Raw genomic sequence first — 14,659 nt, forward strand, 5'->3', positions numbered from 1 at the left:
ATTTCACACATGCACATGCTAGATGTCTGAAATTAAAATCAACCTTACTTTATTCCAGATGAGGGGTCCATAACCTCATTTTATAATTGCCTTTCAAAATCCAGTAAGTGTACTTCAGTCACCAGGAAAAGGTGACTATGTGATCTCTGTGGGGACAGATAAAAATGATAATATAATTTCTGATCAAGTCTAAAACAAGTCTCCCATGGTTCATATTTTTTCTTTTTCAATTTCTTCAAGTTCAAGTAATTTTGATATGAAAACAAAACCTTTTCTCTCATGTTTCCTGATATTAGTTCTTTTTTTTTTTAATTATTTAAAAAAAAAGTATTTTTTTTCTTCTTCTTGTTGTTTTTTCACTGTGCGTTCCTTCTAGGCTCAACCATAGCTGTTTAAACAGGTTTCTTTGGCTTCATTTTGAGAGAACTCTAGCTGTTTGTAAACCTGAGTGTACAGTGTAGAATGCCAGTGACCAAAGGCGTGTATAAGGCAGCTATTACCATCCCCATCCCACAACACCCTACCTAAGATACTGCTTCTCCGGCCTTTCAAAAAATAAAGCTTTGAGTGGGCTGTTGTGTTTGCTGGAATGCAACCCCTGACACCAGTTTTACAAAAATGACTTCACTTAAGGATGTTTTTCAAGGTCTGCTTGTTTGTCTCAATTTGGTTTTAAAGCAGTTCATTCTATATCTTCAAATAACAGAAAACCTTTCTTAAGCTATTACCCAAGAGAGCATTAAGAACAAGTAACTCACAGTTGTCTTTCCAGTTACAGACAGAGAGCTATTATACTAGCAGCATTTGTGATGCTTAAACTGTGTAGGTATGAGTGAATGAGAAGTTTCCTTGAGTAGGTTTCAGATTACGAACTAAGGAGAAAACAACTCACAGTACGAGGATTTTGTCATTATCTTTAAACATTTAGATTTTAAAGTATTTTGCTTCCCTTTTGGTTTTGTCCTTGCTTCTCTTGGAGGCACAGCGTGCAGGAGGCATGTCACCTCCTTTCAGCAGTGGCAGCATGTCTTGGCAGAGTTAAGAGATACTGCTCATTCCCATATTGTTTCCCTTAAAACTTTTATCAGTAAGGTATTTTATTTTAAAATATTAATTTAAATATGGCATTTTTGCAAATTAGTTTCCTTTCAGCTGTTGATCTCTTGACTTTTTTTTTTTTTTTTTCCTATCTGGATAACAGTACTTCTGCATGTGAAGTTTGGTGTAGGTACTCATGTACATCACCATTGCTACACTGAGCACCATTGATAAAATTGTTTTCTTATACTTTTGCCGAGCTCATCCTGAAATGAAAAAAGGCATTTTGATTTAAGTGACTTCAAGTGGTAAACTCTCTCTAACTCAGACTACACTTCAGTAGCATGACATGAAGCACCCCTCTCCAGAGAGGCATCATTTGAAACTAGTTGCAGCTGAGGACACTTAAAAACAGGAGTATCAGCTGTGTTCACAGTGGATAACTGCTGTTTAATTACTCTGCAAGCAAGTCACAGACCAGCTGAAGAGACACAGGACCAAAATCGTTACATTATGTTGGCTTACTGACATTTTGAATTACTTTGTGGGCCTCACACTGAAAGGACAGTACTGCAGTGAAATATGAGTCTAGAAATTTTATTTTCCTGAATCTTTTCACTGCATGGTTGGTAGTGATACTAGGTAAAAGCTTTAATTCTTCTTTTCTGACATTTGTGTAATTCTTTTGCAGTCAATAAATGATGCTGCAGTTAATTTCCTCATTGTAGTAGGACATTTGTACTTGCATGCAGCTTCACTCCTGGTAGCTCCTAGGTCATGCTGCTTCATAGGAGTGGAAAATGAATGGTAAGTTTGTGTGAGAGAGTTAAGAGCGTATTTCTACTGGCATTTAATTTTTTATGATCTGAAATTGGAGCCAAGAAAATAAATTACCCCTCTTGGTTGTGAAATGGACTCCCCTGAAAATGCACTCAATACTTTTGTGCCTCAATTCCCATATGTTTAATATTATAATCAAGCTCCTGCTCCTTTTTCATCTGATAATCCATTGGAGTTTGGGTTTCTGCATGCTACTTTGTGGGCTGAACAATGACACAGACATGTTTATTCGCTGACAGTAAGTCTTGTTTTCATGACTGGGGAGGAGGCAGGTAAACCAGAGACTGATTCTATGGATGCCATAATTCATTCTTCATTCACCGCTTTCCCCCCAAATGCTATTTTGCTGCTTTTCACAAACCATGTGGGAGCTTCTCTTCACTTTCCCAATGCTACTTCTTGTTCTTCCTCTTTACAAACACATTACAACAATTACAAGCATTCTGGCTACCACAGTATTTGGCAATGCCATTTGCTCAAATATCTCAGCAGCTATCCCAGTGAAGAAGAACAGTTAACTGTGCCAGATTCAGTGATGTTTAGCACTACCTATAGTAATATTTAATAAGTATAAGGTGTTGAACGAATGTTTGCAAAGCTTTTTCAAATAGAGATTGAAGCAGGCATGCAAAAATACTGAGCACATTCTCTGAAGGTGGTGTACGTATAGCAGAGGAAAGGGTGTAAAGAAGAATAACTCTTTCATGGTATGAGTTGCTATTAGGTGCTATGATCAACATTTTTTGTGAAGTATCTCTGCATCACTGTAGCCCTTCAACATAGTTGAATTGAGTGGCATCATCTGTGCTGCTCCTTACTTCACAGAAATAGTCCCTTAGACTAGAAATAATCTAAAAGATTTCAGAAGTGAGCCTGTTACTGCAGGCATTGTAGCCATGTGCTGTTTTCTTCTCCTCCAAAGGACTTTGGGATAAATCCAATAAAAGGCTTTGATGACTGCAAGCAAGGTGCTTAATGCAGCTTACCTGGTATCCATCTCCCAGAACGGAAAGCAAAATTTGGGTGCCTCTATCATATATCATAGATGAGGTGGGTGTCTACTCTCCTATATTTATCTGAGATGTCATTAAATAGAAACCAGAAGCAATGCTGCAGAGAGAAATATGAGGGTGAGCTCCATGAAAGAGATGAGTGATGTAATGCCTCACTGATACTGAAACTGGGAAGTCCCATTCCCCTCCCTTTTTTCTTTGCTCCCTCTCCTCCCTGGGTTATCTTTGTACCAGCTTTAGCATATGCAAACCCTCTGTGAGCCACCTCACTCACTAAGCTGTTGGCACACTAGTCCAGGAAAAAAAAAAAGTGGATGTTTTTCTGTAGAACTAGTGAGCTGATCTAACTCAGCTGAGGGTGCAATCAAAAATGGGGCAAGCACAAAAGTGTAGACAAATTTGTGGAGGATGAGTGAATTTTGGGAGCAGTTGGCTAAGTGACGTATCATACCATGAGGTGCTGTGGAGTTAGCATCCCTCTTGTGTTGCACCTTCTTGGATCCCTGATCCATAGTTTGCTCTCTTCAGCACAAAGGCTTAGGGGAGGATGCTATCACCAGGCAGCAACAGCTCATCCCGTGGATATTTTTGTGAATGTTGGTGTGTGCTAAGTCGGTCAGCCCCCTGGGGAAGGATAGGCATCTTCTTATCAGGCTTTTATTATCTAACAGGGATTAGCCTGAAATCTCACAGTCCAAGTGCAAGAGGCAGAGGGACACTGAATATCATTCAGACACTGGGCCAAGTTGCTGTCATGCTAGTGGGGCAGGGAGAGAGAGGACAGTCTGGATCACATAGGTGGACTGCAGCATGTAAAGTCCACCTAAAATCCTCCTGTAGGTGTCTGCATCTTCAGAGTGGTCTGTGAGCACTGTGCCTCTAATGAGCCCTGTGCAGGTAGATGTACCTGGTATCTCATTGCATGACCGGAGCTTTTAATATGTGAACAGCAACCAAGGGCAGAACTTGAAACGCTTGCCAGTGCACAGCACAACCCAAAGCCTGGCTTATGAGGTTATTTTTGTGCATCTCCACAAAAGAGATGTAAAAGCCCTGTGAGCTGGGCTTTGTTGAGACGCACAGTTCTTACACTGAGGGACAATAAAGGAGACGCAGGCTGCCACTGGCCTGTTGCATAACAGGATCAGACATTTTAATGAGCTTCTGGTAGTCAATGGTTCATCAGCCCTCCTGACTTGTAATGAAGCAGGACACTGCTATAGAAACCGCTCTAGCAAACAGCATTTTTGAATGTACTTAAGATGATGAGTTTGAATTGAAATGCAAACACAATGTGGATCAGTCCATCTCTTTCTGAATTGTAGGAACCTCTTTGCTCTCTTATGCATGTTACAGTTTAATCCTGCTTGAATTTAAGTTTATAGAGGCACTTTTTGTATTCCATTTCACAAAGCATCCATTTTCCCCTGGTTCTTTAATATCTTTCCCATTATAATTCTTAATCCCACTTCTTTTTAAGCGAAGTGTTACAAGGAAGAAAGGATAAATACATTTTATATTTTTTTTCTAATATTTTTTCTATAAGCTATATTTATAAAAGAAACAGGCCTAAAATAAATTCTAAGGATGGTCTATGTCACGGAGAGGAATAGTGATGTAATAAAAGGTGTGTTTTTTTAAACTGCTAAATTATAAAGCGAGTCTTCAGATCACTCCATCAATTAGATTCAAGCAAACCTAAGTAAAGCAACTGTAAATAGGAAAACAAAAAATTGTTTAAGGAGTTGCAATCTTAAAATTTGGGTTACTGCCAAAGACCAGAAATCCATTACAGGATATTTATGATAAGTGTACTCAAGAGAGCACAAGAAATACTTCTTGTTATCCTCTACCCTATCTCTTATGGATGAAAATCTCCAAGGAGACCATACTTCACCTACACCAAAATCCTACCTAAATGCCACCTTGGTAATGAACGGCTTAAAAAAAAAAAAAAAAAAAAAAAAAAAAGTGTTTTGATTCTTCTTCCTGTGGTTTAGGTAGACTGTGTTACATCAAATCCGTGCATTACAAATAAAAAAGTGCTGGGCTATGAAAGGTTTTTCATAAAGTAAACCTTGCTCTGACTCTTGTCTGAAAGTATTCCACAAAGACTTCTCTTTTCCTGGCCAACCCTTTAAAAAAAAAACAAAAACAAAACTCAACCCATGATGCACAACCAAGCGCTTGGGGAGTTCTCTTTTGAATAGCACCAACTTAGGAACAGCTGCTATGATCAAATGGACAAAGGGAATTCAGCAACACCCACACCATCTTTTATCTTTTAAAGCTACAGGAGCTTAATCCTTCCCATCGACAATGTCTGTTGTCCCACTTGCCATTTTGACTAACGTATATTTGGTGTAAGTCTGCTTCCTCCTAAGAGTGCACCTGCAGCAAAGCTGCAGTGTAAAAGTCCAAAGTCTCTGCAATTAACCTGAGTCACAAAATAAGACATTTTTTTCTGCACTGCAAGGACTGATTTAGTATGAACTAAACATTAAAAAGAACAAGTTGTTATTAAAAATATTTATTACTATCATTGCTAAGGTAGTAAAAGCCAAATCAACAACTGTTATTTCTGGAAGCACTGGGAGCGTGCTTCCTACACAGCAAGAATCAGTCAGTTTACTAGCCCTATAATAATTCTTTTTCATCTGCCTGGAAAAGTAATTATGGTCTGCCTCTCAGCAAGAGAAATGGCCTTAATTCCAGTTCAGATGACAAGAGTAAATTTCATCCCCGAGAGGTAAATTTTGATGAGAACTTTGAAAGAATGGTTTTGACCTTATTCAGCATTTTTTCATTCTCAAGTTAAACTTTGAAAACCTGAAATATTGAATGCAAAAGAATCTGAAATCAGAACAAGCAGTGTGTAAGAGATGTAATGGGGTTTGTCAAAGCTGTATTTGTTGCAGGAAAACCTACAGGGCTCATTTTCTTCTGAGATTCCATCCCTTGCTGTATACCAGATCATCACTGTTACGATCGTATCAAGGAAAATGAAATTTTTATTGATACAGCCAGTATTCTGCATTACCTCCTCCTTACACTGAAAATACATTATAGTAGTCAATCTTTGTCAGCTTAGGTGAATAACTGAATTTATAAAAGAATATATAGATATATAATCTATATAGATATATAGAAATAAATCTTGTTCGTCCTAGTTGCTGCTATTTCTTTTTGATGGTAGCTTTCTAATTGAGAATTAGATATTGCAGGTATAAACATGTGTGATCATAGAATTTGGTGTAGTTGGATACAGAGGTGGTAGACAGGAAGAAAAATCAATGAGGATGTGAGTGAAGGCTGCAGTCTTGCAAATCCAATAACAAAGGTAATCAAATGCTATTCTATTATTCAATAGATCATGTCAATTCAATTAATTTTACTGAGTTCTATCAGGTAATTTTTGTTGAGATCCTCACAGATTTGGTGAGGTAATGCTAGATAATGTCACCTGAACAATCTCTTTGAGGGGGTCGAAGGGGAGGTATGTAGGTGTTGTAGGCTGTAAAATTGGAGATGTGACTCCTTAAAGATCCCCTCCCACTCCTAGAATCTTTTAAAATATTTTATATTTGAAAACAAAGAAAAAATCTGGTCAAAGCAAAATATGTGGAAGATACGTAGGATTTGCTCATTCCCTTAAATAATGTTATAAGCTTATCATTCTTACAAGATAGCAATAGTATACGGCAGGATGAGATATGTGCTTAGATTTGTGGTTTACTGACGTTTTTCATTTGTAGTGGTGTAATATATATATATTTAAATGCATGATTGAGTTGTGCCAGGGGATGTTTAGATTGGACATTAAGAATAATTTCTTCACAGAGAGGGTGTTTGAGCATGGAGGTATTTAAGGGACGTGGGCAAAGCACTAAGGGCCATACTTTCGTGGTGGGATGCAGTAGGTCAGGCTGGTGGTTGGACTTGGTGGGCCTGAAGGACTTTCCTGACACGGTGACTGATCTCTGGGCAGCAAGGTGCTGCCAGACTGGCACTTTTGGTGCTGCCTGCCACCCCTCATGCCAGTGGGGCTGTCAGATGTGGGGTGTCTCCCACTGGGAGACATTTTTGTGGTGCCTGGACAAAATTTGCTCTTGGCAAGAGCCAGGAACTCCTGGTGTATGCTCATTGCTCATCAGCAATGCCTTTGCTTGGGACAGCGCTGAGCAACTCCTGAGATCAATGTGAAGCTTGAAATGCGATTTCGAGCCCTCCAGAAGAACGGCACGTCACGGCGAGGTGCTCTGACGCTTTGACATGCAGCTGCTGACATCAGCCGCGGGGACAAAGCGCAGCGGCACGCAGCCAAAGGTAAGGGCCAGCATTCAGCGAAAGGCTGCCCAGAGCCGGGGGCCTGTGCGCGAGCACGGCGTCCCGGGCCGGGCGCCGGGGAGACGCAGCCCCGCGGGTCCCTCCGCGAGACTCCCTCAGGTGCCGCCATAGAGCGGCAGGGGCTGCGCGGGCCGTTGGTGGGGGTCTCCTAGCAACCGCGCGGCCAATGGGAGCGGCGGGGGCGCGTTAAGCCCGCGGGGCCCGGCCCGTTCCGACCCGTGCCGTGCGGGAGCCAGCTCCCCCCGGCCTCCTCCTCCTCCTCCTCCGCCCCGCCGCAGCAGGTGGTGCTCCAGCGGGCCCCTCCTCCTGCCCTGCCGCTCCTCGCCGGCCGGAACGGGTGCTCTGCGGCCGTTGGCGAGGCGGGGGCGGCGGTCCCGGTGCCCTGCTGGGTTCTGTGGAGCTGCGAGCAGCCGGTGCCTGCAGGGTGAAAGCCGCGTCAGGTACGAGAAGAGGCTGGCTGCGGTACCTTGCTTGTTTGAAACGTCTTTATTTGCAGCAAAGCTCGGGGTGAGGGTGGAACCGAAAGGCGACCTCTGCTTGTCGTGTGGCTGCGCCCCTTATTTACGTGCCTACTGGGCTGCCCGCGGAGCAGTCGCGCAGGGCGCTGCGAAACTATGGTAGGAATTCGGGAGTTTCGGGGCAATGACTTAAAATGGGAGGTATGCGGTGTAAAATGTGAACGCATGAGGTAATCCCTAATAGTAAGCTTGGAAAGGAGACCTGGGAAGTATTTGGTGCCGTTAATGGAGATTTCAGATGATAGCTGTTAAGGAGAAAAACGTGCTTTATATTTCAGGAGGGGAACGCCGTAGCGTTGATATCGGTCATCGTTGGTTGGAGAGGGTATAGGAGAGGGGATTACAGGTTCCTTGGGGTCAGTGCCTTGTCTCTGCAAGCGGCTGGCAGCAGATGCTGAAGGAAAGATCACCGTAGGTTGGCTGCATAGCGATGCTCCCATCAGGGCATCCTCCCAGCGTACTGCAGCCTGGAACCGAAGGGTTTCTGAGCAGAGCTCATACCTCTCTTAAATTTTGTAGCTTTTGAAGGATATTTTCCAGCAGATTTCAGCCAGTTTATGTATTTAGCATTCACAACACTTCGTGGTGATGTAAGTCCGCAATTTAACAGTGCTTTATGTGGAAAGATTTATTTTCTAGCTTTCAAGTTGAATATTCTATTTCATTTTGCATGGCTGTTATGTTAAAATAAACAATAAATACCATCCTGTACCTGTTCTTCATGGTCTTGTCCTATTTCTCTAGCTGTTTCTTCTTCTACCTGAAAAGTCACAGGTTATTAATTTTTTGTATGGAAGCATTGTTTGACCCTCTTGCACTGTTTTCAGGTCTTTTTCTGTCTTTTGTACCCCAGAGGTTGTAATGGTGTGTGATAGGTAAGCTGAGGAAGCTGTTTATGCAGAGACCTTATGATGTTTGGTTTTCTGTCCTAGGCTTCAGTATTTTGATAACTGCCTGTGAGCTGTTACTTCCAGAGGAGTAATCACAGTGACCCTGAGATGTCTTCCTGCATGATAATGCTTAGCATAGAGCCTGTTGGTTTAAGTACATGGCTGAGTGGTGGTGGCTTTTTTTTTTTTTTTTTTTTTTTGTGTGTGTGTGTGTATGTTATGTGTTAGCTTGTGTTTAAGAACGTGGAATTTCAGCTGCTGATTTTTATCATCCATTTGTGTAGCATGTAAACAACCTTCTGGGGTTCTTATCGTTCAATCTTAGTGTTTATTTTTTCTGAATAACTCTTTACCATAAGTGAACTGTCTCATTGACCTGCTCATCGCATCTTTAAATTCTCTGAGTAACATAAATATGTCCACACACCCCTTTTTGACGCTAAATTTTTGGTCTCTTTGGGACTTCCATGTGATATTTTCATGTACTCCCCCTCTTTTTAACTTTTTTTTTTTTTTCCCCCTACTCTTTCCTCCTCTCCATCTACAGTCAGTCATTAATAATTTCCCTGACATCTTAGTTTAAGAGCTTTTAGTAGGAAACATTGTGAGAAGTGTCTGGAAATCCAGTTACCCTGCCTTGCCAGGTACACTGGCTCCTCCTTCAAGAGCCCTATAGCAGGCTTGTTAGTGTTTCTTCTACAGAAGTTATGGTCACATTTCACCAGTCATATTTGTTGGTGGCTAACAAGGCTGTGCTTGACTCTTCCTTTCTGCTCTGTACAAACCTGGATTTTACTGGACAACCATTCCTTGTAATCCCCTGGCATTTGTTAGAGAAATCAGGTGCGCTTACCGTCTTCTGCTCACCTTCCCTGATGCCTGTGTTAACTTCCAGGTTATGTGATTCTGAGCCTTGTGAGTTTATCATTCCTGAGATCTAGAACACTAGTTCTTGCTCTGCCCAGTAAATACTACCGATTTTAGGAGCTACTGAGACTATTTTTTTCATTTTAAGTCTTCTGCATGCAGGGAGAGCAAAGCTATAAAATTTAGCTAAATTTGAGATCAGACAAAGGAGGAACTATGGAAGACGGAGTTCCTAAAGCTCTCTTTTCCCAAATTTGCGACATGGGGAGGTTTGGTAGCAAGATGTTCTGTTCCATCTAAGTGTAGCAAGTGGTTTGTGAATGCAGAAGAAAAGAATTTTTAATATCATCAGAAATAGTGCTATTCTTTAGCAATAGGAAAATGCTGATGTGAAGATCCATAGCGTTAGTTCAAAGCAGGGTAGGAATTTAGGAGCCAGATAAAACATTTTCATGTGTTACAATTTTTTCAGTGGCTGCGTTAACAAAATTTATCAGTCATCTGTGTTTAACAAAGGTAGAGCTGAATCTTGAGGCGCTGGGTTACGAGGACTATAATCTGATCTGAGTGTTTGGGAGGGAGCAAGGACAATTGTCAACAATTGTCAAACATGAGATTTTTATCAGGTGTAAGGGTGTATTTTGTGTGGTTGTACTTGTTGAGAAGATCAGATGTTTGATCGTATTTTTTTTTGTTAAACTCTTGACGTTCTTTTAAAGTAAAATGGATTTGACAAGTATAGATGGGGGTTTTCTGAACATAGTATGCTCATAATGAAGTGAAGGGTACTTGGCAGGCAGTACCCATAGGCTGCGTGGTTTGACTTGCTTTTTCAGGTTACTTTTGACCACACTGAGTTTAGTTGGAAATTGGGCATGACTTAAAGAAATGTGCCCATGGAATGTAGACAAGTGGAAGGAAGCCCTCTCTTGTACATCCTCTTCCCTCCTTCCCCCCTCCCCCCCGCCCCCCCTTTTTATTCCAGTTATTAGAATTTTTATTCCAGTTAATAGAATAGTGATTAAATTGCCACAGTATTGTAAAAGTGGGGAGGAAATACCTGGGATCTGCTTTGATTTCAAGGCCTGTCATTAAAATTACAATATTAAAGAAAGTCCACTAAAACTGTAACAGGTTCTTTATAGAGGAAGGAGTTCTTCCAAATATACAGTTATCACTGAATATGAGCTATGTTCTAGTGCTAATTGTGACCTTTGTTATTAAAACTGCTGTAGAGAGAAAATAATTGTCAGAACTCTAGGGAGGAAACGTATGGACTTCCATGGTGATTACATGAATAAAAGAAATCTGTTTCTGTTGACCTTACCAGGGATATTTGTAAACCTACAATGTGATGACTGGTGTGTACCCTAAATTTACATGGACTGGTGTCTTTGTTTTATCCGGATAAAAGCCATCTGTTGGGCATCTCTGGATTACTAGACAAATGTAAAAAGCTTTAAGCAGATTCACAGCTACTCTTGGGATATAATTTTTGTAGAAGGAATTATGTTGCCTGTTAATAAAATGTTTAATAACTAACCTTTTGATATATTTTTTTCCTCAAATTTATAAGCCAAAATCTGTGTACATGTTGCAACTCTTGTACAAGTACTTAATATACAGAGAAGGCATTGGACTCTTCTCTTTTTTTCTGAGATGTTGTGACATTGGGGAGTGGGGGAGGATGCTCCCCCAAAATTGCCCCTCCCTACCTGAGGGGAGGAAAAAGTTTTCTGGGTTACCAGATCCTGCAGTTCCCATTTAAGTCACGCCCTGTGTAGGTTAGAAATGACCAGATGGTGTAATGTGATCACAGTACAATGCTATAACATGCTATTCACTTCTTCTAACACAGGGTTGTCTGAATTATTTTTATCAGCTCAGAGCTACTCATTTTTAAAGTTAAATACAATATTCAGAAATTTTAAATATACTGTGTTGTGTGAAGTTTATAATCCTAGTGCTTATTGCTCATGATTCTTCAGTTGTGACACAGTCTAAACTCAGCCTTATGAGGTTGGATTTGACTTGAGTTCTGGCACAGTCATTATCAATCCTTCCCCTGTTCCCCAAACCACAGAACAGTCGTTTCAAGAACAGCTCCTTTCACCTCTGTGCTTGTGACGTGGTTTTACTCTTGAAGTTTAGAGTAAACTTCTATCGAAAAGGAAAATAAATGTTAGTGTATTATGTAGGAGTTTGTGGGGCTAGTCCTGTAGGTTTTTGTTTAAATGAATAAATAAATAACTCTTCAGGTGACTTTCAAGGAGTTGAGTTATCATCACAATGGCTTTTTAATTTTTTTTTTTTCTTTTGTACTTGTTCTGACTTCTTTGGTTTGATTATTGATGTTAATCAAGCTCTCTGTTATTTTTAGTATGCATATCTTTTTGGGGTGGGGTTTTTGTTAGATTTTTTTTTTTTTTTTAGTTGCAATGAGATGGCTCTGCTGTTATGTTCACTCATGTGAAGTTGGGCCCCAGAGGCTTTTTTTTTTTTTTTTTTTTTAACAATCCTCCTAGGTTTTGTTCACCCAATTTCTTGACTGGAACAAAAGTGATGCTGCCAATGGGCAGAGAACTGCCTGGCAAGCACTGGATCATTACAGATTTTTGGGTGAGTCATCAGATCTATTGGTGAAATGGCTGCAACAAATCCCTGTATGCTGGAATGGGCACAGAAAGAAAATCATTAAGTAGTTACAGCAGATTTGGCTGTTCAGAGACTTGTTCTTTTCTCCCCCCTGCCACCGATGGTCAGTCAGATTTTTGGAGTTAGTAAGAAGTGCTGGGAAACAGCAAGTGTTGATTTAGCTTCCTACTGCCTGTTTTCCCAGCCAGGATTTAAAGGGGGTGGGAATCACAACAGGAGGAATAAAAAAAACAACAAAACCGAAACCAAAACAACAAATCTTTAACTAAAAAAAGGTTAACAAGACTTTGTGTTAACTTCGGATAGCTTAGGGAGATCCCTAAAACACTTTTAAATCTTGTTTATTATTTTATTATACTTCCATAATTACAGAAAATGCAGCTTCAAAAAATACAGTTCTTTGATATGGTGGTTAAAAGGTGTTAGAGTCCCTTATAAATACAGTTTAGATAAATTAATTTTGCATCTCCTCTGTCTTGATCAGGGATGCTCATCTTTAGCTCTTGCATACTTCACTGAGGCTATTTTGGGCTGCGTTGCTCCAGGGGAGCTGCCTAGATTGGTGAGGAAATGTAGCTGATGGATCTTAATCACTAGATAGCTTCAAAAGTCGTGGCTAAGGTCCTGAACTGGCAGCAGAAGCCATGTGGAACTGATGAGTTGATCTTAGCATGGGACTAAAGGCTTGTGGCATTCCTTTTTGCAGCTGACACAGGGATTGTCTCGTTCTGCGCATCTGAGTTTAATTCTAAATACAGCGTGCAAAGATGGTGCATGTACAAAATAGTGACTGCTCTCTGAAATGATCACTGCTTCAAAGCTAGTGCATTCTTCCAATGCCATATAGCAATCTGAATTACTTTTAGTGTGTTGGTTTAACAGTTGGAGGAAGTTTTTGAGTTTAGAACTCACCAGATCTTCATTTTTATTTTTAATTCTGTTGTATTGACCAATATGCAGTGTACTGCTAGTTGCCCTTTCACAACAAAAGGCTCTAGATCCTTCATGGCTGACTGATGTGAGAAGAATATAGTTGTATTATCTGGACTTTACTGTACTGCCCGAGTATTCTTGCATTCTGTATCTTTGCTAGACATCCTTTTGAACCTGTGTTTATTTTGTTTGTTTGTTTGTTTGTTTTTGTTTGTTTGTTTGTTTTGTTAATTTTCATTTTATCTTCTTGCTGGTATATGTAGAAACAATGTGTCACCAGAAAGTAGTCTTCAGAAAATATCTACGCTGAATAACATGGCATGCAGGTTACAGGACTAAAATTTAGAGAATTATTGTATTCCCTCATGTGGATTAGTCCAGTCAAGCATTATTCTGATGCAGACCTCTCAACCCAAACAGTGTTTGCACTGTAGAGACCTGTGGACTGGTGATGTACTTAGAGAGAATGAGGGTGGAAAGATCTCATAATGGTTATGCAGTCTCTTAAAGAATAAATGCCAATCTATTTGAAATTAATTGCATCTATGAAATGTGAGTAGTGTTTTTGTAGAATTTCCAATAGTTCTTAGTGGAATTTGTGTTTTGAGTTTCTTAAGAACCTTTTGAAATACATTATTAGAATGCAGGATTACAACGACACCAATAATGAGAATATACTTGTTTAATTTGACTTTTTATCCGCCCTTTTATTTGCAGGTTTCTCTATCTGATGGATCCAACAGAAGCCAAATAAGAATGTAAGTAGACCTGTGTGGAGCTATGAATTGGATTTGATGATCCTCACAGGTCCCTTCCAACTTGGGATATTCTATGAAATGTGTCCTCCTAATCTTTATTTTGATTTTGAATTACATTTTTAAAAGCACCGTTGACTTGGGTGGTGGGGAAAAACAAAGAAGAGATTGCCTTACAGACCTGCCGTGAAGTCAGTCATTGCCTTTAGAGTCTGAATGTTCACTTAGTTCATTTCTGTTCATCTTAGTTTTGCAGGAAGAAAACACTGAAAAATGTGAATGGGCAAGGAGAAAAGAATCAATTTCTTAATAAACAACAGCCTCTAGATTGTTACTATGTTTACTGTTTTCTCCCTGCCTTATGTGTGCTTTCTGATGTGCAGTTTAGTAGTTGCTGCAATGTTTCAACTCATCTGAGGAATAATTGTTTATCTTTTTATACAAGTACGTGAACCTGCAGAAGTATTCATCCAGGTGGATACCTTATTTTCTAGTGCTGAACACTCTGTGATGTGGCTGTGTACCAATAGGATTTCTTTAAAACTTGGTATTACTCTGGGCATTATGTTGTGTGCTTTGAAATATCAGTAAGGGTTCTTATTGTCTCTTTTTTGTTCTCAAGGGACCTTATGGATAGCAGACCACCCACAAACATCTGGTGTCTTAAATAGACAGCAGATTGGTTTTCCAAATGATAGCTTTTCCCACAATGATAAAAATACAAGGTTTTAGTGTCAGAGCTTCAGAAGTTCCTTTTCCCTGAGTGCACGTTAGGAGGAATTAGTGGCAAACATGGCTGTACT

General features: G+C 40.2%; 1 protein-coding gene across 6 annotated transcripts in view; it reads left to right on the forward strand.

The window, feature by feature from the left end:
- Positions 1 to 1,547: 1,547 nt before the first annotated feature.
- The window catches only part of SSX2IP (SSX family member 2 interacting protein), a 28,457-nt gene continuing 15,345 nt past the window's right edge, over positions 1,548 to 14,659 (forward strand). For 2 of the 6 annotated variants that reach the window (XM_084528657.1, XM_084528659.1), the window contains exons 1-2: positions 7,526 to 7,678; positions 13,819 to 13,859. The gene's annotated coding sequence lies outside the window, so the exon portion shown is untranslated. Of the gene's footprint in view, positions 1,846 to 7,139; positions 7,218 to 7,525; positions 7,679 to 13,818; positions 13,860 to 14,659 lie in introns of those variants that run through there. The other 4 variants (XM_084528654.1, XM_084528658.1, XM_084528655.1 and 1 more) reach the window with 3 other exon arrangements.

Source organism: Aythya ferina, assembly GCF_964211825.1.
Source record: "Aythya ferina genome assembly, chromosome: 8".
Taxonomy (NCBI): Eukaryota; Metazoa; Chordata; class Aves; order Anseriformes; family Anatidae; genus Aythya; species Aythya ferina.